The 25,490-nt window shown below is 38.0% G+C and overlaps 1 protein-coding gene across 1 annotated transcript in view; it reads right to left on the minus strand.

Annotated features, from left to right (window-relative positions):
- The window catches only part of GULP1 (GULP PTB domain containing engulfment adaptor 1), a 277,838-nt gene that overhangs the window by 14,517 nt on the left and 237,831 nt on the right, over positions 1-25,490 (minus strand). The gene's annotated exons all lie outside the window — the stretch shown is intronic.

The following is a 25,490-nucleotide window of genomic DNA, read 5'->3' on the forward strand; positions in this document are numbered from 1 at the left end:
ACATAGTGAGAAGAAGGTAATTTTAAGGAGCACAGAGAACTAAAGTGAACAAGAATAAAGAAAAAGAGACAAGGAAATCTGAATTATTTAGAAGACTTCTCTTCTGTCCTCTGAAGACTTCCAAGTGGCAATTCAGTCTTCTGCATTAGTAATTAGTGGGACATCTGTTATGTTTTGGCCAGTATGCAAAAACAGGAGAAAGCAAGAAGAGACAATAGGAGGAAGTAGACCTAAAAATATTTATAAAGTACATATCTAAATTAGGAATAAAAACATTCTGGAGTAAGTTAATAAAACACATTTCTTCTGTATTTCTTAAGTGATGAGAGGACTATAAAACAGTATCCATAGAAAATAACGTTGGCATTTATAAATTGCAGTAGAATTTTAGTCACAAAGAATTTTCTCATGAAAGCACAAAATTACAGTGACATTATTTTGAATTAGTTACATAATAGCCAACTCTTCCATGAAACTCTGCTATAAATCCTGTTTACCTTTTTCTTGCTTCATATCTTTCCTTGGGCATGACCAAAAAACCATACGAGATTCAATAAAACCTTGTTGTACAGCACAAGGAGATCATAACTGGAAGAAAAATCTTATTTCCGCTTATGCCCTTCTCTACAATACTCAACTTGCTTCCCAGTGATGATGGATGAGTGCAATACCCAGTTCAGCCTGACAGCCAGGAATTCTAAGTAGCTTGAACTGAATAATGGTGTACTGAAAAAACATGCAATGGAAGGAAGCATCTAACATCAGTCTCACTTTACAAAGAAATGAAATACCTGAGTAGCTTCCCTAACCTGAGCAGAGCCAAGCTTCTGCCTACAAATCCTTACCTCTGCACTGGTTTCCACTGACATCATTTGACTGTGTAGGTAATTGTCCATGCAAAAAGATTTATCTGCAGGTTATGGGCCAAGGTTCATGTCTGGTGGGTTGTCTGGTTTGCACTATTCATCAGGGAGACTTTTTAGTTTTGGATATTAAACTTTGCTGCTCAGCCCCCAGAAATTTTCCTCTCTCATTCATCTCTTCAAATGACTGCTGAAAGTTTGGGGTGGAAAATGCCAGAAGGAAGAAGACTTTGAAAGTTCCAGTGCAAAGCAAGACTTAGACCTTACTCTAAGCACACTTGAACCTCCACCTTGCTTTTTGTAACAGAAGACATATATATATACAGAAATAATTAAATTCAAGTTTAAAACAAAAAATAAAAAGTGGCAGGGATGATGAACATTAGATGAACTGTTTCTGTACCTGGCCTTTGCAATGTCTGTTAAAACACAGCCCTGAAAGAAATTCTAGTCATACTGTTCCTTCCTGTGTTTCTAGCAAAGCAGTAAATCAGAATGTGCTACTTGGAAAGATAGTTATAGAAGTCCAGTTTTTTTGATGGCATTTACAGAAATTTGGCGCACTCTTAAATTATACAGGTCTCTCTGCAAGTAAAGCCTCATTTATTTCCATGGAAATTACAATTGATACAAAGAATACAATAACATTATTTAATAGAGCAAATTACCAGCTACACGACACTCTTCTTCAACAAAGCCACTAATATTAGATGTGCCTTTTCAGCAACGATGAACACGAGCCTGCATGCTGCACCCATAACAATCTGCATGGCCGTGGCTTGCTTTTCACCTCCCTGTTGCCACTAATGAAACACATCACCCAACACTCACTATGCTAACAGCCACTGTTCAGTCTCCATAAACATTCAGCAAGCACCCATGAATGTCAGTGGGCATCATTTTTTCCACATGAATGAACTCAATGACACACCTTTGCATCGTGTCAGGTATCATTTTGTTGCACTGCCCCTCTGATGCCATCTGTTCACATAGCAAAATGTAATTGAATACTGTCAGGAAGGTCTAACCTCAGCTGCCACTCCACCATTATCTGCCTCTGCTGTCATGGGCCAATGCAATAAAGTAGGTGGCATCACTTTTGGAGCAGCCCTTGTATAATTATGAACTTAAATACAGTATAAAAAAAAAGATTCATGCTATGACGTGATTGCAAGTAGTATTAAAAGAAAATATTTTAAAACAAGAATTCATAATGATGTTCTTGACTTTGGAAAATAATGTCACAAATAAAATAATTCATCAAGAATCCCTGTTTCAATTATGTTAGAAAAACCTGCAACCAAAAATAGACGACCCATTGAAAGCCATTCTTCTGACATGCTTACTTCTATTACTTGTAGAATGTCCTGATGGGAGAAAAGAGAATAGAATTGCTCGACGTTGAAGATTTGACCCATTTTACATTCTAGAGCTTTTTGCATTTGATCCTAACTTACACTTTCAGTGGGATGTTCTAAAACTATTTTCTTTGAGCTATTCATTTCCACTCCAGTGGAATATCACAGCAGAGTTTCTGATTTGTCATTGTGATACTGATAATTTTAATTAAGACATTAATAAGCTATAAAATTAATACTTTCCCACTAATGCTTCACAGACTTTTAGAGATAGAGGAAAAAAAAAGAGATAACAAGAAGCTGGTACTGAGCGTGTCTTCTACAGCACAGATCCTTGCACATTTCTTGAATAAATACTGGGGTCAAACTGTTAATTACCCCAAAGCTGTAACACCTTCAACATTCATGGGGTTATAGATATGCTGACCAACTCTTCACAGTCTCTCAAGTACTGTGTTGCATTGAACACTTTGGAGCTGGAAGGGCTACCATATCTCAGCTGAAGTTCAGCTCTTGGAGATAAAGCCATCAATTTACACAACATCTTGCTCTGGAGCATTTCCAGAGCAATCTGTATTCAAGACTCTGAATAAGGTTCACGCTCTTTTAACACTACTGCCAAAGGCTGCTGAAGTTGTCAATGCCTACTCTGGCAGTGCTCTCCTGGCATAGGCCTAGGTGGTTGCTCTCCTGAAAGTGCTGCTCTTGCCATCTCTCCCTTTGGCTTAAAAATTATAGTGACTCAGCTTGCCAAACTAGAACTCTGCTGTAAGTGTGTTTTTTGCATTTAGGCGACTGGGCCAGATGTGTCTGTAGTTCTCCCATCATTACAATTGTAAAGGTTGAAAAAAACAGAGCACAGAACTGATGATTATACTTGGCTGATGTAAGCACTTTCCTATACCTCTGCACCAGTCTCTTTTAATAGCAACAAACGGCAATAAAGTTCCAGTGAATGAGAAATTACACATAGAGGGAGGATTCACACCTAGTTTTGTACTGCAGTTTCTTTTCATACAGATTTGAGAATGTTGGGCGCTGTGATTCAGCTCACGGTGGAAGGGAGCAGAGCCGTGACTTTCAGTTTACTACACAACTGTCCACATGAAGATGAAAACTGGGCTTTGGATATCACCTCACTTAAAGCAGAACAGCTTGATGCACACTGAAGTAGTGCTGAGAAGGCTCTGCGAGAGCTGAAATCAGTGTCCTCATCTCTCTCCTTTCCTGCTTACGTAAAAGTACACAACCACCCCAGAAAACCAATTTTGACAGAACTATTTGTCATCTGGCAACGTATCAAAACTGCACCTGTTGCCTCAGCCTGTTTCCCCTCTATTTTTACTTCTGATGTAAGCCAGAAGAGGGTCACTGAATGCAGACTAATACAAAACCTTAAGAGAAACGTTTTTTTAAGATTGGATTTCAATGGATGTAAGGTCTGATTGTTGAGAACCTTATGTCCTGCTGGTTTCAGTCATATTTGACTACCTAAGTAAGGCTGATTTACTGAAAAGACCCGAATCAAAAACCATTCACAGGACTGCAAATGAAAGGGAAATTATTCTGGTTTACTAAAAGTTTGAATCTCACATTCTACAATCTTGGCCCTCCCACATAGCCTCTTTGTAACATATTCTTACAGCAGTCTTCCTTTCAAGAATGTATCTATTCAGGGTGTTCTGCATATAAAATATTACTCGTGCCAGGAAGAAATACACAAATTTTATTTCATGCCCCTGAACAGATCTTTTCCAGGTTAAAGTACTTGGCATCAAGACTTGATTTACTTAACACAGACCTCAGTTAAAAAAAAATAATAATAATTAGGGAAACACATCAAGAAAGCAGAAATAGAACATGTGCTGCTTGGGGTGAAGTAATTTCATTCTGAAACTCAGATCAAACGACATAAAAGCTACAAAAGATCTCAGCAGACACTTTTCTTACTGTTGGGAAAGAATAACTCAGTGACATTGTTCTTGTAGTGGGAAATTAAGTCAGAGGCACTTTGAATACAGTTTTTAAAGTATTTAAACTTTTCTACAGTCATTCAGAAGGGACTTCATTGGATTTCATTAGAGTCCAATGACACCACTGAGGTCAAAAGTGGAATAAAAATGCAGCATGAAAAAAAATCCAATACCTAAGTGCTTGAGAACTGCAGCTAATTAAGTATGATAACTAAGTTTAGACAGCAGTATAATTTACTAAAAAGTTTGGCTGCTCATATATATATATATATGGACTACATCAATATTTCTTTTTAACCTAACAAGTTTCCTAAAACCTAAACTCAGTCAAGTAACAAATATCTAGCATTACCCTTTCTGATCTAACATGGGGAGAACACTAAAGAAAAAAAACCAAATATTTTAAAGACAAGACAATTAGTGTCCCTGCTAAAACGATGTCTTCCTACTTGTACAAATAGGAATGCATTATTCAGAGAAGTTATTTTTCATCAACCAGAAAGAAAAATATATTATTTACAGCCATATGATTGCTATATAGAAAGCACTCAGGCTTAGCTTACAAGTAGGAAAAAGAGGATGGGTTATGAAGCACAGGAAAGACCAATGGCAACCAATGGTGCAAATTTTTCCCTGTGGAAATGAAAACACTAGTCCTTGCAGGATGATCAAGGAATGGAAATCACATACATAGTGACTTACCCAACAATTCTACGAGGACATTTCCTTACAGCTTTAAATTAAAAAAAATAAATAAATAAATGAAAGTAGTCCTCTGCAGTCTGTGGGCCAGAACACGTGCTTATACACTTGTATCCCCTTCTGTGATGGGTAACTCTTTTGACCCTCTTGAAATTACCACACCTTTTAAAACTGGAAAGTTCTCAGCTTCATAAGAATGCATTATAAAATGCAAGGTACGTGCTCAAGGAGCATATAATGTTCTGCTGTCGAGCTCTTGGACCAAAATCAAGTCTGGGTAGAAAAACACACTGCAAATGATCCAGATGAAGGCAGCTCTGGACATGCATGGGAACAATGCTCTGGGTATATAGGAGATTGTAGCGTCAAAGAAGAAGCCACCTAGATGGTAGGTTGAAGCAGCATTCATTCTTTTTATCGGTTATCCAAGTTTTCCTTGGGGTGGTAAGCACTATTTAAGGTTTATACGAGCCTGTGCCATCACCATGGACAGTCAAATAATGCTCGAAGGAAGTAGGGCACTAGGATTACCAGCACAGATTTGAACTTCTGGTCTTGTTTCTAGGTGATCTGTTCAACTCTTGGCCTCTACTGGTCCTGCCAGACAGCAGAATTCAGTACCCCAAGCACTCCATCATCTTCCTAGTAGCAGCAGGCTGGGTATTGTGCAACTGCTCAGAACAAATCCTTATTTCCTACAACTCTCACGTTCTTAATTAAATCACTAGTAAATTAAGTGCATCAGTCTGCTACAGGTTTTCTACATTTCTGTAAACATTGTAAACAAAAACTTTCTGAACTCTGCCTTCAGCTTCAAAACAAGCATCAGACACAAAAGCACACACAAAATGTAAATTGAAGTCACCCATATTTGTAAAAACGACTTTTTAGAAATTGTTGGGTGTTAAGATAAAAGAAGCCTTGCACATTCTTCAAATAGCTTATGCAAGAGGAACGCATGAAGAGAGGAAAGCCCATTGTCATGCTGAAGCTTTGCTCATACCCAGAGCTCACTTTGCAGTGAAACTGAAAAACAGACCATTCTCTTAGGGCAGCCGTCTTATAAATCACACAAACCTCAAACCCTGTAACAATCTGCGTGCTCAGGAAGCTAACGTGTTTATTTAAAGCTGCGTGCACATACATGAAAAATTCAGACCATAATAGGATACTCTCTTTTAAATCCTGCTTTGCTAATCAGTGATCTGTCTTGGACAAAAATACGTGTTGATTTGCTCGCTGAACTTTGCTTAAGGCATTCCAGACTGAAGCTAATAGCACAGATAGCAAAAATACACAAGACAAACCAAACACAAGTTTTGTTAAATAAAGAAATAAATAAAAATGCTTAAGACTTTACATTTGTTTCTTAAACTCAGTCACGCAGAACATGGCAAGATTCTCAAACTGTGTTTTCAGTGCTCCTAGCCAAGTCAACAATTTGCATTATTTCTAGCATTCAGCATGTGAAGCAGAACACACAGATGTATGCCTGTCAGCTTTTCCAGTGAAATTTGCACATATTTTCCTTCCACAGAGAACTCGGTCCTTGACTCAGTGTCTTACTAAGCAGACATTATTCATTAGAACACATCACAGCTGTAATTCAGATTTCATTTACATTGCTTTCTTTCAATGAGTCAAACAGCACAATTAGATGAACAGAACGCCTCATCTATAATAGGTTTTATGGAAAAGAATGGAAAATTATTCATGCTTTTTAGAGTTCAGAGGGTTACAGAGGCAGCTTTCTCAGTGTGCCAAGCCTACCTACACGTCATTTAAAAACATCCACTTACTTAATAACATTACTGTCTATGTATGTTTTAACACTGTCATATTCCACTGACTATAACACTGCAGTTTTAAACACTAGCCCCACACAGCCTTCACTATCACATACAAACAAGAAGACTGCTTCCTTTCTCCTGCCTGTAGAATACAAGAACATACAATATACTGGGTGGAGAACTATGTTGGTTTTGCTTCTTTTGCCAAAGGCTTACTATTATAATGGATAAAATGAAAACAGCAGCAGCATTCATAGTGGGGAAAAAAAGTAAAAAAGCCAAATCAGTGCTTATTTTCTAATAATTTTTTTGGTTGTTGCTGTTGATTTTGCTTTGTTTGAATTACAGTGTACTCTGTTGATACCATATAGTGATTTCAGGATAGTTTTTCAGTATGGGTTTCAATAAATAAGCTGTTGTCTCCAAAGTGCATCCCCACCACCCAGCACCATCTGAGCTCCCTGAAGTTTACAAAGGACAGACCTGCGAGAAGGGTGCACTATTGTCACAAATTTCCCCAGAGCTCAAGATCAAATCCAATTTCCATCCAATTTCATGCAATACACTAGCTATGCAATTTCAGGAGTGAATGGAAACCCCAGAACAGGCTGAAAGGCGAGTTCCACAGACACCATGCTGCACAGGTAGGACGCAAAAGAAAATGGGGATTTGGACCAGGTAAGGGCTAGGAAGCATCAAATTCTTCCACAATATATCAGATATCTCAGAATCAGTAATTACAGTGTAGTTCCCAGAGCTGGCTGTATGATATCCCTATATTTAGCCTTACCTAAACAAAAGCAGCTTTAACTCTTCATGATACAGGATTTATAAATGGATATTGTTTGAGTAATACTCAATGCTGGGTCTGTCCAAACTGCAGACAGTATAATTGTACAATTTGTTCATACAGAGTTAGTTTGAATAAATATAAAATCCCATCCTGTAAAACTATGTATAAATGTCCCTCAGGAGATGAAATAGACTACCTAACCAATCTCCATTTAGACCTTAATTTTAAGACTTCAAAAAAATGAGACACTCAAAAAAGGCCATAAGTAGGAAGTCCAGCATCAATAACACCCAAAAACTTTGAAAAACAAAAAAAAAAAAAAAAACAAAACAAAACAAAACAAAACAAAAAAACCAACCAACACACCACACGTGCTATCCTTTGGAAAAAAGAAAAAAAGAAAAAAAAGAAAAAGCAATTAGGATAGATTTTCACAGGCTAGGATGCAACCTGCAAATACTCCACTTTATATTCAGAGAAACATTTTGATGAGAATTGACTCCTCAGTTTCCTCACACACTTTTGTTTCACTCAACAAATCCAAGAAGTTACTATAATGTAAAACTGTAGTTTTTAATTTGTTTTGTTAAACATTCTCAACAGTCTTCAAATTTTACTAAGATAAAATGGAAACACTGATAAGATTCTCAAAAGCTAATTTTATCCAACAATTCACTCACAGAGGGGAATGGAAACTTAAGTGGAATCAATTGTCACTGGCCTGTTAATTTCCTTGACCTCAAGAGAGTACAATACAGTCTAAAAGCTGAGCCTTTTACAAAAAGCAGTTCAGCTGTTTAGAAGATTAATTAGATTTCAGAGGAAAATAAATTCCTTGTAATAAACTCCTTTTCAAAAAAGACCATTTCTTGATGGATATCAAAAAATTAGCGGCCCACAGAAGCAATAATGCTAAATGCAAGAAAGAAAAATACAGTCCCCATCGGAAGAGAAACACTTACATTGCAGACAGACTTTGTATCTAAAAGGACAGCATTTCCTTATCTGCATAAGACACTGCTAAATCCACGCCTCACTCTCACAGAATGGTTTAGGTTGGAACGGACACTGCAGATCGCTTAGTTCCAGCCATGTCCTCTAGTATATTCTCTCTATATCACCTGCTTCCTGCTTTGGCCTTTTAGAAAACATAGGTGAATTTTCAGACTGGATTATCACATCCAGAACAGATGGTATTTCAACATTTGCTGTATGTAACTACGCCTTCAAAATAGTTCCAAGGATTTCTTCTTTCACAGGAAGAACTAATACTCATGGGATTAACATTTTGCAAAGGAACCTTTCAAGTGAAGTAGATTTCTATGGCTAATATTAACACAGATTATCGGGCATACACAAGCTCCTTTACAGCAGTTGTGGAACAGCCCGTAGAACAGCATAAAAATAAGAATGCTCAATTGCATTAACGAAGTATTCCCAGTCAGTCTTGTTTTACTCTGCCTATTTTAGAACTGAAATATTTTTATAGCAGTTTAAAAATAAACACTCCTTGGTTTCTAAAATAGAAATAAAAAAAATCCAGAGTAAAATAATAATTAATTTAAAAAAATCAGACTTAAATGTGTAATGCTGATATATCCACATCTGCATGGTTTTTTTTTTGGTTTTGTTTCTTTCTCCAAATTTCAACTGACCTCCTGGAAGTGAGCATCAATCTACAATTTTATACAAGATTATTCAGAGCAATGGAAATCATAACCATAACCAGATAGGATAAAAAAAAAAACAGAACTGTCCTTTAGATCATGTAGATCTTTGTCATTTTAGGTTTGTGCTTGCATAAAAAGAAGGCTGCTTTTTGCACTTGTAAACATTTATGTGACTCAAGCAACCCAGTAGTTGGCTGGGTTTTCAGTTTATTTCTTCTTAAATTACTTCCTAAGCATAACTAGCTGCATTTGCGTGAACTTTTGCAATTAAAAGGGCAAGGATTGGCCTCTGGTTTTGCTGAGGTTCTGTGCTTCCTTTGCATAAAAATGACTGTTTTGATCCACTCTTCCTCCAGGTCTGTTGCAGACCATTTACACTCCGGACAACTTTATTGTATCTTATAGTACCCTGATGAAAAATGTAATGCTCTATCTTTGTTGCAATAACTTTCTTTTACCATTTATGCTTTTCCTCCCTTCAGGCAGCAGTTTGCAGCAGTGAGCATCAGAAGACTGCTGTATATCCCAAACCTCACAGCTGCAAAGATACGCCTACCAGAGAGAGGGAAGCCCTGGATTTCAAAATCACATAGCACAGCACATAAAGGAAGACCAGGGTTGTAACCATCTAATTTTCTTTCTTCCATATTTGCATGGCTGCTTAAATATATACGACATATGGACCATGCTAATGTAAATGTGTCTAAGAAGGCTACTTTGGAAATATTCCAAATTTCTTCAGCTCTGTTATTTTAATTGAGCTCATCACAAAACAATTCCATCTGCTTCTGGATTCAGCAGAATTGTACCAGAGTGCTGACTAACGCGCAGGTTAGTTAAGCTAGTTTTGAGAAGATGGCTGTAATAACCATCAGCACTAACACTTTACTCTCTGTTAGATTAAAGGAGCTGCCAGTAGGAGCAAGGTGAACTCCCAAGCTGTTTCCAGATACAGAAGGATAGGAACATGAATTTCTGCACACAAGACACAGTCCCAACACATTTACATTCTTTGTCCTTTCATGGGTTCATGGGTTCCAAATAAATAGAACTTCTGACTCACTTTTACACAATAACTCCCCTAGTTGTCCATCAAGAATCATTTTCAGATGTATGTTTTCTTTGAAATGGTTATTTTCTCCCAATTTCCCATTTGCTTTCCCTTCAGGTCAATGTATCATAACTTTCATTTTTGTAGAAGCTCGACTACCCTTTTGTAGAAGTTTGATCATCCTTCAAATATTCATGTTGCTGATCATTTTTCTGGCCACTTTTAAAGACTTTTTTTTAACACTATTACGTTTAAACCTGCAACTTTCCTTCCAACTCATCCTCCATTCTTACACCCAGTCTTTCAATGAAACTCCATGACAGATCTCTCACATAGATCGTCATTTTAGCAGTATTTACTGTTTTTCATACTACTCTCCTTTCCTCTGTATCTGTCTCCCCTCCTCAGTGCCTTCCATAACTCATACATTGTATAGAGCAGCTGTGAAACCTGGAAGACAGGGAAACAAAGACATGCCATTTTAATAATATCTGATGAAACCAAAGGGCTACACTGAGTGACACAGACATGTACAGAAGCTTAAGTCTTCAGGCACCTGTATCCATCTCTTCTGTTTGTAGTTCTGCTCAAGACTATGTGGCCCTTCTGCCTTCCAGCTGACCACATGCAAGCCATTCTTGATGTGGTAAAAGATTGAACTAGTTTGTGAGAAAACTCAAAGGAGGGGCCATCCTGGAAACAGGGATGAGAGCAAAACCACAGCAGAAAGCAGTTAGATTGACCTAGATTACTTAAAAAACAACCCAAAAAACAACATCTTGCCTTTTGCATGCAGTCAACAGACTGTCAGCAAACCCTCATCTATCCTGAATGTGAACAGATCCTGAAGGGTAGTCCATATCTACTTCTGTCAAAAGTCAGCTGCCTTGGTTTAAGTCGCTCATATTTTTTAATTTATACATTCTTAATGTAATATGTCTCGTGTCCCATAAATAGTGCTTCTACCGCTTATAAAGTACTGCAAAAGGCTTTTTGGAAAGAACATGAAGCAAGTGTTAAGCTTCTTGTGTTATTTGCAGTCTGAATTAACGTTAATGACACCGCATCGTTCTTTTTAGATGTCTAAAGTCTACATTTCTGCTTCTCAGGCTTCCTGGTTGGAATTATTACAAGCAGGCAGTGGACACAACAAGCATGTTTTCTCAACCAAGGAGCAGATATTGATGGAGTACTGTAAGTAGCCAAGATTATTTTCAGCAGTATTTTCTACATTTTCATTCTTCAAATACCTCAGAAGATGATGTTTCCTGCGCTAATGACTATTTCCACCCTCTCAAAGACAACCCAAACCTGTGCTTGAAAAGGCTACAAATGACAAACTGATTTCTGTACGTTTTTTTATACCTTATCTAACATCAAATAATTGATTATTAATGCTCACAACACTCCCATAGCATGCGTTTATACATAAGGAAGTAGAAGAGAATTTAAAGAAACTAATTTTTGGCTGACATTGCGAAGTTTAAGATTCTAGCCCACATTTCTTGCATTTGACAAGCTGCCTTACAAAAAGCATAGCAATTCAATGATATTTCTAAGGAAACAAACAAGAACTCATAGATTTTTACTTCAAAACATGCACAAAAGCAATCTGGAAATGAAGCTGTAAGTAAAGAAAGTTCTCTGTTGTGCAACTTCGCTGCAGTAAGCGGATGGTCATTTTTAATTGACATAGTTCTCATTACTGTTGCTGGAAACTTCATCATCTGGCACATAGACAGAAAGATTCTTCCCCCCCCCCCCCCCCCCTCGTGTAACTCCAGACTACATACAGACATGCTATAAACGTATTAAAAAAGCAATTCAACATCCATTCCCCCTTTGTAATGCTCTTTACACAGAGATGAAGGAAACACCAAAGCTACTAAGGGCTGTCAGGAACTATTTCTTTTTCTTATCTCAGTCCATATCAAACATGCTTTGCACCTCAGGGTCAAAAAGCCTGACCGTATCCAAAGAAAAAAAAAAATCATAATTTCTTTCCCTGCAAAGCACACTGTAACTGTGCAGATCTTTCCAATGCCAATAGCACGGACCACTGAAGAGCACTAGCAGGTTGATCACGGTTACGGGGAAACAAACTCAATCTCATCACTCCCAGTCCCTGACTGCACTCTGGTCAGGAGACCAAGCTGGAGAGAATCAACAACTCACTGCAATTCTCCTGTGGGGTCTCTCAGGGCCCTGCTCTGCCCACATTCTGTGAAAAGCTGAACAAGGCCATCTTCTAGCACGCGTGGCAGGAGAAAGCGTGTGGACGAAACTGGAGAAACTGGAGTGTGACCTGAAGTTAGAAGTTCAATGTTTTTTGCTTATCTAAGCTTAGGCAACTGTGCTTGTATCCATACCTTCCCTAGTCAGTCAGTGCTTGTTTTTGTTTCTTTCTTCTGATTAGCTAAGGTGTTATCTTGCAGTATCACTTCCCAGCTCGCAGCCTCACTAGAGTCAATTCAAAGACCTGATTCCAGCAGGTTTTCTTCATGCTGGCCCACACTCAGTTGTTTATTTTCACACCAATCTACAGTAATATTTCAGCCAAGAACTCCAGGCCCAAACCTGTCAACCTGACACCTACTTCAGCTACTTCAAAGGTGATTACGCTTGCTCTTGTGTTTACACAGCAGCTCCTGAGAGGAAATTGTGCTGCCTACAGTTACTGCTATCTGAAAATGCATCACATCCCTTTATGCTGAATCTCAGTGGGTGATTACAAAGTGGTGAATGATGCACTGCTACCACAGTGCCCAGTGATTACGCAGAGCTACGACTTAGTCAGTCTTGTTTGTCAGTTTCAGGTGTTAACTGGCAGCTCTCAGAAGCCCTAGTCCACATGAATTAGCACTATATGCATGGGCTTTCATACACAGCAGAAAACCCATGCCCTTCCACGGTCTGGATACCAAAGAACATTTCACCAAGAACCGTTCCCCTCATTTCTCCAAGCATCTCACTGCATAATATTTAAACATGATCAATTCTCAATCCGAGGGTATTTCTCGAGAAGTTTTAAAAAGTAGATAGGAAAGAGACATTAGGAAGTGCAATATATTTGTTATGTTGATGCTATTTGAAAACAAGCACGCTCACACCCATACTGGTATAGCATTATCTTTCAAACACGGTCATCACGATCTTAGTATCACCTTTATCACGTTTGTACAAAGTGCATCCTCACACACATCCATTTCTGGACCTTCCCACACCTCTAGATCCTAATGTTAAAATAATCCAGGAAAACTGTGTCTTGCTCTGATGCAGAATCAAGTCAAAAGAAAGCAAGACTGTGAGATAAAATAGTTGTCACTTCCAAAAATGATGCAAGAGAAGAAGGTCCTACTTTTTCTTGAAACAAACAAAAAACTTCAGCATTTCTCAGCTAGGGAACTAAAAGAATTGATATCTTACAGAACCCGTCCCAACATATCTTTTCTTGTGAAAAATCCACCAAAAACATGCCCAATACACAAACACTTGAAACATGATAGCTTGCACGCAGTTATGGAAGTAACAACCATTAGGCAAATCCCAGAGACTCAATCTGCCCTTCTAAGGATGGAGGATGCATCTTCTGTTACCGAAGCTCTGCACTACACTGGACACTGTAAAGCCTCTCTCCTGTACTTTCAGTTATTCATACTAGAGAAGCCTCCCGTCAAATTCTTCATTCCTCATAACGCTTTACATTAAGATGTTATTAAGTTTCAGCATCTGTGGAAGCAATGTGCTGCTCAGCTTGACCTCACTGATCTTTATCTACGCAGAAACCTGATGAGAACTCTCATGTTCTTAAAAGCTCTTATTCTATCAAGAAAACAAGAACTACTGAAAATGTAACCACTGCTCTGGATGTTTTTGTCCATCATTCCTCAGCAAGTATGGAAAGATTTACAGAGACCATCTGGAAGCATTCTGGTTCTTATCAAGCAGCAGACTTTTTTCTTCCTTTCTTTTCTTTCCAGTTCTCTTTAAGTGATTCATCCACTAATGTTCTTTAGCCACAGCTTTCTGTCTTAGTCAGAATGAGCTTTCATTGAACAGAACACCAGTGGGGGTGGGGAAACAACCTAACTGCATCTCCAGCTTTGTATGTTTCCTACAGAAAAACTGTTTTAATAATGGGTTTTGAAATACCCTTTGTTTCTAGTTCTAAATAATATCTACCCAAGGTTCTGAAGCCAGGAAGATGACTCAGAAAAGACATAAATGGGTCAAGCAAAGTTATTTCGGCTAAGGACTGTCTTAATTAAAACCTTATTTATTTACTTATTTTTGGTGATGGGAAGAGAAAAATCCATTAGAAAATGAAATAAATGAAGTCTGAACTTTCATCACCTTGATGAGGTCACACTATGAGAGTCACAGAGAGAAAGGTTTTGAATACAATAGGAGGGAAAAGGGACAAAGAAATGAACTAGAAGATGACCAAATTAAAATTAGAAGATACCTGCTCAGTGGGAAACAAAATACCAAACAGAGCAGTGAAAATACAACTTTCCTGTCCTCAATCACACAAAGCATTGATAAGAATAATTAGCTTGTAAATTATCAGACTTCACTTGATGCTCAGGCACGTTCCCAAAGAATGAGGTATTTTATGCAGCTAACAGGAAACAGATGAAAGCTAAGTGAGAAGTATTAAGACAATCTACACTAAACATACAGAACAGTTTGGAAAGCAACAGACTCAAGCATGCTAAAAAATAATTTCTTATAACAAGTGTTTACTTAGAACTGTATATACTATTTATTCATGTTGACTACCATTGTACAGAAAATTTCTGACAAAGCAAAGTTTTTGAAGCACTTAAATTCCCTAGTGACAGCTGAAAAAAAAAAAAAAAATCAACCCATTCCCATAGTACAGTAGCATACATCTGCAGGCTGGTTTGTCACAAGAATGGGGTCATTCGCATGCTTGTGGTAGGGGTAAATAAGAAACAAGCCCTCCAGCTCCATCTACATCGTACACTGATAATATAGATAGGCGTGGATGAAATTCTAATACTCTGATGTAGCAGTAAACTAATGAGGGAGCACAGTAAGTAATTCTGCAAGTCAAATCTACTGATCCAAAACAGATACTACTTGCATTTTCAAAATATTTCATCAAGAGTACACTGGATATAGCATAGGATTTTTCTTGTCAAGATCAAGAGCAAACATGTCAGTCAGTGCTATATGGCTAAGATATTTCAAACTAACTGATCACTTCAGGTGCCAAAGCAAATTTTAAGACCTCTTTTACAGGATGGACCACCCATCAACCTCCTGAAGGTCAAACTGCTTAAGAAATGGATTTCTTTTCTGGATTTTGTCTTTACAAACGCTGGCACAATTAATAACAATCACTTCAACTGATTCATCTTGTAATGATTGCTTTTTACAAGATCAATAAGCAAATATTAATATTGTAAATCTTAGTATTTTATTCAAAAAGAAATCAAGCAGATTTCTTACATTTAAGACATGGGTAGATAACGCAGCCCATACATACCAGACATAACTATGAAATGTTTGTATACAACACATTATTACCCTTTATGAACATACAAGGGCTGCACCAAGAGTTTTATCACCTGGTCTTACTATGTCAGAGGCAGAAATTGGTGGTACAGCAGTAGAGGTTGAACCTTCCTACCAGCACTCTATTATGCTTTGCTGCAATGCAACACACGGCAGCAAAGGGGCAGTCTGTTAAAACAGGTTCTGACACAGAAGTACATATGAAGCAAAGGGGTGGCATTACACACCTTCATGCACAAAAACCACCACCTACTGAAATCATTAATGCTTGCTGAGTGTTTATGAACACCAAGCAGCGGATGTGAGCACAGTGAGGCTGTGTGTCCCTTTCAGTAGTGGCAAGGGCAACATGAAAAACAAGTCACACTGTGGACAGCCATGCAGATTTTTATTTTTATTTTTTTAAAAAACAATGACATGCATGTTATTGTTCATCACTGGCAAAAATGCACAGCTAGTGCTATTGGCTCTTGAAAAAAAAGCTGAGAATTTGATCTAGAGAAGTGTGTTACCGTGCTCTTCGTACCTGATGCATCTTCTATAGAAATAAACAGGAGGCATTACTTTCAGAGAGACCTACGTATTTACTGCAGTAACGTGTATTACTAGTGCTTCATGCACTAGAATTTACTGTCATAGAATCACAGACCATTCTTCCAACTATTCACACTGTACCCTCTCACACTTTTACAGTTTATCACTCTCATTTTGTAGTCTTATTTTCTGCTACATGTTTAACTTGTGACCTTCTCCAAATTCAAATGCTCTTGACTGTAACAGATAGTTGTTTTTTTTTTTAAAGTAGGTGTAATGCTGTGATGCTATAATATGATGGGAAGTACAGTAATAGTAGTAGGGTGGCACAATCCTAGGCTGCAGCAAATGAGAATAAGCGCAAACACAGCAGCCATGGACACAGAAACAAAGGAAGAAAGAACTGCTAATCTTTGGAAGACCTCCTGGAAGAAGAGATCTCCATAGAGATACCCCCACCTCCACTGCCAACCCTTAAATGAGGTCTGAGAAGGGGTGGATCGTGGCTCCAGCCCTTTCTGTCACTCAGGCACATTGCTTACACCTTAGCTTCTGTGGGTTGTTCCTGCCTTCCCAGCATGTTCTCAATCACTACTTCAGGCCATGAGTTAGCATTTCCTTTACAGTACATATAATGCCTGTAAAAAATTGTACCCACACAGAATATCAAAACCACAGGCATTAAGCTGTTATTTCTGGTAAAGGCTCTAAGTGAAGATCTTTTTCCTCATGCCTTTCTGAGGTGATTAGAGCCATATGTTCCTCTTCAGTAGATTTGCCCATGGACCACTTTTGCAGAGGCAGTGCAGAGCATCCTGGAATTAACATCAGAGCAAGGACGACCCATGCACAGGCTAAAGCCCCACAGAACTTGGGCTAAATTCTACCCTAACCTCTTGGTGCAGAATCACAGCCACAAAGTTAAGATTCCCATTCCCATCTAATCTCTATTTTTAACTTGTCTTGATTTTCCCCATGGAGATATATTTTAACAAAAGAGATAACCAAAATGCTGTATTATTTGCAGCAACCTTGAAACTCTTTGGGAGAATATGTGAAATAACGCCGAGACTTTTGAATCAGAAAGTTTGAAAATTTCCATTGTTGACTGTTCATAAAGTTGCTTGTACATTAGAAATAATAGTAAGAGAAGTTTGTTGGTTGTTGGGTGAGGAAGCCTTTCCTCACAAATTACTTGGCAATGTTTGCTTGCAACTTCTGAAAATTTAGGATTCTCGGTTTTCCTGGCTGCATGGCAATACATCAAGTCTCACATCACACCATATGTTAAAAATGAGAGCCCTGACATACTTTAACCTGCACTTTTTTTAGTGCAAACTGAGGGGATGTTGATGTGCTCAAAAGCAAAGCTGTCACTGTGAACAACAGAATGACAGACATAAATAGGCTAGATAACTGGTTGACGGCTGTATCAACATTAGTATAGACAGCAGATCAAGGGAAGAGACTATTCACCTTCATGCAACACTTATCAGACCACATTTAAAGTGCTGCCAATTTTGGGGATCTTCATTCTGGAACGATGTTGGTAAACTTGTCCTGAAAGGCTGAGGGAACTGGGCTTGAGAACTCACTTGGAGCAGAAGGTCAGCCTAGATATCTCTGATCCTAAATATAAATATTAGTAAATACCTGCCTGGGACTCAGCCCAAAAACATAAACAACAGTGTAAATGATAATCTGTACTGCATCATACTTTGGTTAGTCTTCAGTAAAATCCAAGCCATGTGTTTCTCATTCCCCGAGGTGATCTGTACCTTGCTTAAACTGGGTCCTGTTCCCCAGAAACAGTGGGTCTTCTAGAAGCTCCTACACCGCTTTCTCCTCAGGTTGCTCACCTCATTGCTGCAAAACTATTTTAGGGATAGTTAGAAAGAAGGATGGAGACTTCAAAAAAACATTTTATAAAGGAATTTAAAAGCAGACCAAACAAAACCCAGATTAAGCTATTTCACTATTTCCCATTGTTATTACTGTTCCAGCCATATTACATTACATGCAAAACTGAAAGCAGATCACTTTATAAGGTCAGTTAGATCTTTCAAGTCTGTTCCCCCTGTGGCTGGCCTTTTTAGTCCTCTAAAGGGAGCTTCCAATTAACAGATGACCATAATTTAACAACATGAGTGGACAGAAAAAGGAACCATCTGTATGAGCAGTCAAAGGATTCCATGCTACAACCATATTCCAAGGTATGTTTCGGAAAACCTCTAATAGGCCTCACTGTGCTTTCCTGACTCTCTACACTACTCAGTACTCTGCGTAAATGACAGAGCCTCATTCTGCTTGGCACTGTGCTAGCTTGCACTAGAGACATGAATTCTGCTCTTGGAAGTACAGATTTTCACTGCAAATCAAATACAACTGTAGGCTAAATCAAGGAATTACAAAGTTCTACAGGAACAGCAGAATAATGCTCTTTATTGTGAAATATAGTAGTCATAAGCACTCAGCACACTTATCAAAACATTCAAGCAGATACTGATAGGAGGTTACTTTGGTGACTCAATGCCGTATCAAATTTGTTTTTGCTCTTCCATTTGTATTCTTGGAGGATGAGAGTTAAAACAGAAAGAGTGGAAGAAATACAAACGCAGATCCAAGAGTGCTCATTCTTAAACTTCAGAAACATTATGGTGCCACCACCACAGACATTTCAATTTGCCATTTCTACACAGAACACACTGAACAAACTGGCACTGCCTGTTGGGACTAAACCAACACCTCCACATTGTGCAGACTCTGGACAACAATTCCAGGGAGAAGAGCTTTGCTGGTGGATCTCTGGGAACTACAAAGCAGTCCGCACTGCGAGCTGTTTTTGGAGAGGGAAGTCTTGCAGTCTGCATGACTAAGACGTATTTAAATTAACAAGACCTAAAAGAGCACCTACTTGAAGTCGAGTGATGGAAATCCTCACTCAGCCTACCAGCTGTTCTTAGGAATGTTTTGTTTATCAGCTGCAGGATGACCCTGTCAGGGTCACAGCACACATTTTTTAATCCAAAAAACTCTGGAATACTATGCCACAGTTGGCTTGAGGCTTCATCTCTTGCTGCAACTGAGGAGAAGGAAAATAGTCCTCAGTTTGGCTGATACCTACAAAACATTGGTTCCAGATAACTTTCCTCGCTAGGATAAAAATTCACACATTCAGCTTTTATAAGATCGGTTTAGAAATGCACAAATCTTGTCAGGCAAACTCTATTTGTACATAGCAACCAGCTATGTACAAACAGCCTTCCTTTTTTGGACCCAGATGTTATGCAGGTGTGGACATACTCCCGATGCATAAGTACAAAGATTTTATCTCAGGCATTAACAGAAAACAAAAACTTTATCTATCTATGGAGTGATAAAGTATGGACAGATAGTATTGTTTGATCACCATAGTGGCCAAGTGGATAACACACAGGATAAGGTGGAATCTTGTTTTATCCCACTTCACATATTTTTTCTTCTTCCTTTCTCACTTCTGACTTCTACCTTCTCTTTCTAAACTCAGCTTTTGCATTTCAAAGGGCATTTTTTTTTTTTTAAACTACATTTTATTACTATGTTCTCTACAGAGACTGGGATTAGATTTGCCATGCTTAGAAACTCCTAAATTTAAGCACAATTTTAAGTGACCCTGGTATATGTAATCTTTTGAAAAGTTTTATGTAAATGCAATCTTTATTATTTGTTTTCCTGGTCTTTGGCTGCTGCGTGAGGAAAATCTGTTTGGATTTTTTGACATAAATTGCTCCAGCAAGCTTCACTTTTTCCCTTTTAGAAAATGCTATTTTCAGACAACTTTTGAAAGGATCCTACAGATGATATTTACGTAACTGTACTATTGATTTTGAAGGTAGGTAAACAAGAGACTTGAAGATCACTTTGTCTACCCAGGCCAGATGTAGCAATAAAATATTTTCTGTGTACATAAAGGAAAAAGGTTTTTGACACAGAGTCATTCCACAAGGAAGGAGAATTTGATTTAGCCCTCAAGTAAGAGCTACATTAAGGGGTTTTGGTGGTTCCCTGTTCACTTAACGACTTATTAAAAAAAAAACACAAAACAAAACACAACAGTATCGCTTCATCTGACTACACAGCATATTTTAAGTGTCGACAAAACCTTCTCCATAAAACTGTACTAAATAATTTGAATCTCAATCGATAATGACAATTTAGGTGTTTCTCTTTTTACATTCTTGATGAAAGCCACTGCCAATTTTCTTGAATCTGATGTACAAAATACAGCTGCTTTCATTCCTGGTAGTGATTCATCTCTGAATAGCTCCCAAGAGGGAGAACTCAAGTACAGCTGAATCAGGAGATACCAGTGTAATCATAAAAGATCACCGTCAGGGCAGAGATACTGTACACCACGTACTCTCCCATAAGGAAGGAAAGACACTGCACTGTGAGAATCTCAACAGCAGATCCTTTGCAATATTTTGAGGCACTGTCTTAAGTAGTGCTCTACTAGAATACCTACACTTAAATCTTGTGGGGCAGAAATCCTAAGGCCTCTAAGAAGTATTTTTCTGATTTGACAAATCCGCAATGATTTGAACCAAGAGGTTCACAAAATGTTCCTCTGAGAAGAGGAATCTGATTTAAAATGGGACCAAGTAATCTATTGGTGAGCATCTTGTCAGGATAAGAGTTGGTCAATTAAACTAGTGTCACCATGAGCATCTCCTGCAAGGTACTGTGTCCTCAGGGATCATGGAACACCATTGTTCCTTGTGCCTGCCATAAATACAGTCATAAATGCAGTGAAATAGCATTAATCTTCAAACGATGACCACTCTTAGTTATGTGAAAGTACTGGAGGAAAAATAAAAATTACCTTGCTTTTAATAAAAATTATCAGCAGCATTTAAGTCTAGAATTGGCCACTAGTATATTGGTTCACTATTTGCACTGATAATTTCCAGAGTGGAGAAATCAATGTTCACTTCAGGTAAAAAAATCTTCAGACTGTTTTCACCACAGCTGGACTGATCCTCTCTTAATGTCATGATTATGTCTTCATGAGCTGGAGAACTGGGTACAATCCACTGACACAAATGCTTACTGTCAAACACAGGAGCAGAGGCAGAGCTGAATGCAGTCAGCATCTGAAAACTCACATCCAACTTCTGTTCCAGTGAAGAAACAGGCAGAAATTCTATTTTGTATTTCTGTAGGAACGCAAATTGTGGCTTAAGCAAAACAGAAATATTATGACAAATTTTTCTTCTTAGAGAACACAAACATTTTACCCCCTAGTTTTGTTTTTATTTAATACTTTCAAACATTGGATGAGTCAAGACCATACTGCTGGGGAATGTGTAAAATGGTCTCAGAAGAAAAAAAGAGAACGATGACATAGCAGACTTGATAATATCACAGGGTATTTTAAGCCTATTCAAGAAAAAGAGAAAAAAAAAAAAAAAAAAAAAAAAAAGGACAGTTCTATGTGCAGAACCTTAACAGGAGTAAAAGTTGCTGCCAGCACAAATTAGAAGAGGAATGCGAATATAAGAAATTAGTATCTCACAAATCCTTTCAGTTGCTGCTAAACACTGACAGCATAGAAGCCCAGGCAAGATTCATGTCTTACATCAAGCATAAAACAAGCTCTACCACAACACACTGAGGAACTCGCAGCAGATTCCTGTAGCTGAGAATTCAAATATAAATATACAATTTCAGTTTCAGAGAGAACACCACAACATCCATACTGCAAAAAAGAGAATCAAACAACTCAAACCTGCCCAAACTGAAATCACTTATTTCCCCTATACAGTTCTTCTGTTATCCCTGTTTCATCTTTTGTTTGCATGATACAAGTCTGACAGTCACAGGCATAATTATAAGGTGCTTTCAAGAACTGCTTTAAAACTGTGTTTACTTTATTAATAAACCCACAACACAGTTACCAAAATGCAGACAAACCCATTACATCAAATGGGAAAGTGTGAAACAACAAGCTGAATTATCCAAAGAGTAACTGGAAAACACAAAAACCAGCCACGTACCCATCTGGGATATGGAAGCATTTACAGCCCCTTTCATTGCCAGAAAGGGACTATCTGACAGAACAAATGAGGCATTCCTTAGTAAAGAGAACCACAGTTAGTCACTAAAATATTTTCCTGACTATGAAAGAATAATGTGGTTTTAAAAACGTCCAACTGATAATAGTAATAACAGTTTGCTATTTGAAATACACGTGGGAACAGGGACAGAAATTGCGTATGGATTTTTAATTTTATACCACAGATGTTATTTGAGCAGTTGTGTAGCAACTTCAGAAGAAAACATCAACAGTATATACATTTGTTAAGAAATTCATATTGAAGAGGCTGAAAGCTTATTAAAAGATTTTAATAGAAATCTTGACTGCACAAAAAATTTCTGTAGCACGGTTTGAGCTAAGTAAACAAACTTCTCTCTTCAGAGATGGAAAACAAACTGCTACTGCCGATTCATTGCTTAAGACACGTGGCACTCTCCATGCTGTACCTAGCTGTTCTCTCCTTATAGGCAACCTTGCAATCTGCCTGCTGCTCCTTACTTTTCTGTCCCCAAGTCTGAGCTGGCCCCAGGGATTTTAGCAAGAGCTTTGCCATTGACCTTAGTTACCACTTGGTTCTTCTCCTCTTTTAGTCTCTGTGACTTCACTTGCTTTTCCTCCCAGCGTTTTTTCATACGAGCTTCCACTATTTTCAGTTAGCCACACTCACCTTCTCAACAAATGAATAGCTTTGACAAACAAAAAACACATCATAGTATTTCCCTGTTTCTAGGATAATAATTTTGATGGATTTGTGAAGTCATCTCTCTGTCCCTTGATCTGCAAAGTGTGCATATTCTTCAGCCTCCACGTGCTTTTCACTGGCTTTGCTCTCAGCCTCAATTACTATCCATCTTCCCCTCTCACTGCAGATAGCCTCTCTCAGCCCCATGGAACTTCTGCAGAATATCCAAGATGAACCTATTAACATTCATTTTTCCTCTCGTAGCATTCCTAAAATTCTTTTTTTTTTTTTCCTAAACTATTCTCATTTTTGTATTCCATCTCCATGAAAGCTCCTCATGCTTGTAAACAAAGTATGAGGAATGTGCCTCGTCTCCTCACATCACTCGTTACTGCCTATCTGAAACACTAACATTAGTCTGGCAGTTAACAGTTTCACATTGTTCACACTAAGCACCTGATTTCACATATCTTTACTATTTTGGCCAAAAATAAAAATGTATTCTTTATTATTGTTGCTCTTTCATGAAAATTCATTGCAAGCACACTGTGAGATTTCATTGGTTCAGCATCCACGCACAGAACTGTTACAAACATCAATGATCAGATACACGTCTTTCAAACATATTCCACCTCACCAAGCACTGTTCATTTCTTTCACCAAATCCTAATTATGCTTCCCTTAATATTTACTTTTCAGCACTGAAAATTATCTATCTAAAAACGTTGAAAGTACACAGAAGAGACAAAAAGAACTCCAGACTTAGTTTCTCTCTCTAGCATTGAAGCTTTGTAACATGAATCTCCAGATTGAATCCTATGGGGAATATTGGCTTTTCCTGTTCAGGCTGCCATGTCTTGGGGACAAGAGATGGTCATTCTTGATTATTTTTATGTTATCAATTAAAACAGTACTTTGGAAAATGCAGGTCTTGCATCCATTTAACCCACTGTGTCTTCAGCTCTGTTGCAAGTCCACAGGAATAGTTGGCATACTTTCCCAGCAAAACCCTGATGTATGATTTCAGATGTTTATAGCATCTGTAACCTTTCGCTATGAATAATTATTACCAGAACATCGACTTAGCTTTAGATACAGTAAAAGCTTGAAGGTAAGGTTGCTATTTCAACACACTTCAATTAATCTGTAGTTTATTGCTGCTTGCTATGTTAGCCAAAGCCATAGTTTGCTTGACGTTAAAAGACAATGCTTCTGCAGAACAGTAAACTGAGTAGCGTGAACAAAACAGTTGTCTGGGCAGCAGATGCTTTGCTTTCTAAGGAAATCCTAGGAGAGGAGGCGGCCTACATGTGGTACTTCCAGCATGGAGACCCAGCATGATAGTAAACTGAAATCCAACCATATCTTCCATTCACTCTCTCCAAAATCCAAAACTGACCTGAACTTAATCTGAGAAAGACTAAGCACAAAACCATACCATGCCATAGGCCTGGCCTCAGCATATTTGCATTCAGTACAATGCATGTTAGAGCAACTGTCTTTTGCAGAGTAGTTGTCATCCCAAAACATTTATCTATCCTGTGAATACACAATATTTGAAGGGTGCAGGAAAAGATGTGCATGTTTCATTCTCTTTGCCCATAGATTACCTATGTCTCCCTAAGACAAATTTATAACTAGCATGTATTCTGGCAACCACTTTTAGTTCGTACTGCCTAAAGTTAAGTAAGTACATTCATTACAATTATTATTACTTTTCTGGGAGGTGTTACATATAAGCATGTGCTGGTTATACAAACTCTCGCCAGTTTAATTATTTATCTTAAAATGACTTAAGATTTCTCTCACATTTTAAATTAGGGGCATGCGCTTCAGATTTTAATCAACACCCAGCTCATATTTTTGATTATCAGAGATAAGACATTTACTGTACCTCTCTTATTACTTGTGACTAAATAAACTAAACAGATTTATTTTATGACATGATAGGCAGCTTCCAGCATAAATAGTCTAAAATCTATTCAATCCTAACTTCAAATTGTCATCAGTTACAATTAATTTGTGTAGATTTTTGGATCCTGTAATTGTATAGCTATTGAAAATAAACTAAAAGAAACAATTGTGTGCTTGTAACTTCACGTGTAAGAATGTTTCAGTACTAGAAATATGCAACATGAACATTGTCTGATGAACTCTACATTCAACTCTACAAATCCTTAAAAACTTCCAAAGCAATAATATGTGATAAACGTGGCTTCTTCAAAACAGTGCTGATGTTTGAAGTGCGAGTTCACTAATTCTGGAGTTGAGAAAGGAAGACGAAAAGTGAACGCTCTAAGATAAATCTACTTCAATTTTCACATTCCCCTGTAAACAACACCCCATCCATCTGCTTCACCCCATCCATCTGCTTCCGTAGATGATAGCATCAAGTGATAAACAATGCCACTACCACCTTCCCACTGATCACTACACCCCTAAAGAGATCCCATG

The sequence above is a fragment of the Tympanuchus pallidicinctus genome, unplaced genomic scaffold (assembly GCF_026119805.1).
Source record: "Tympanuchus pallidicinctus isolate F22 unplaced genomic scaffold, pur_lepc_1.0 scaffold15, whole genome shotgun sequence".
Classification (NCBI taxonomy): domain Eukaryota; kingdom Metazoa; phylum Chordata; class Aves; order Galliformes; family Phasianidae; genus Tympanuchus; species Tympanuchus pallidicinctus.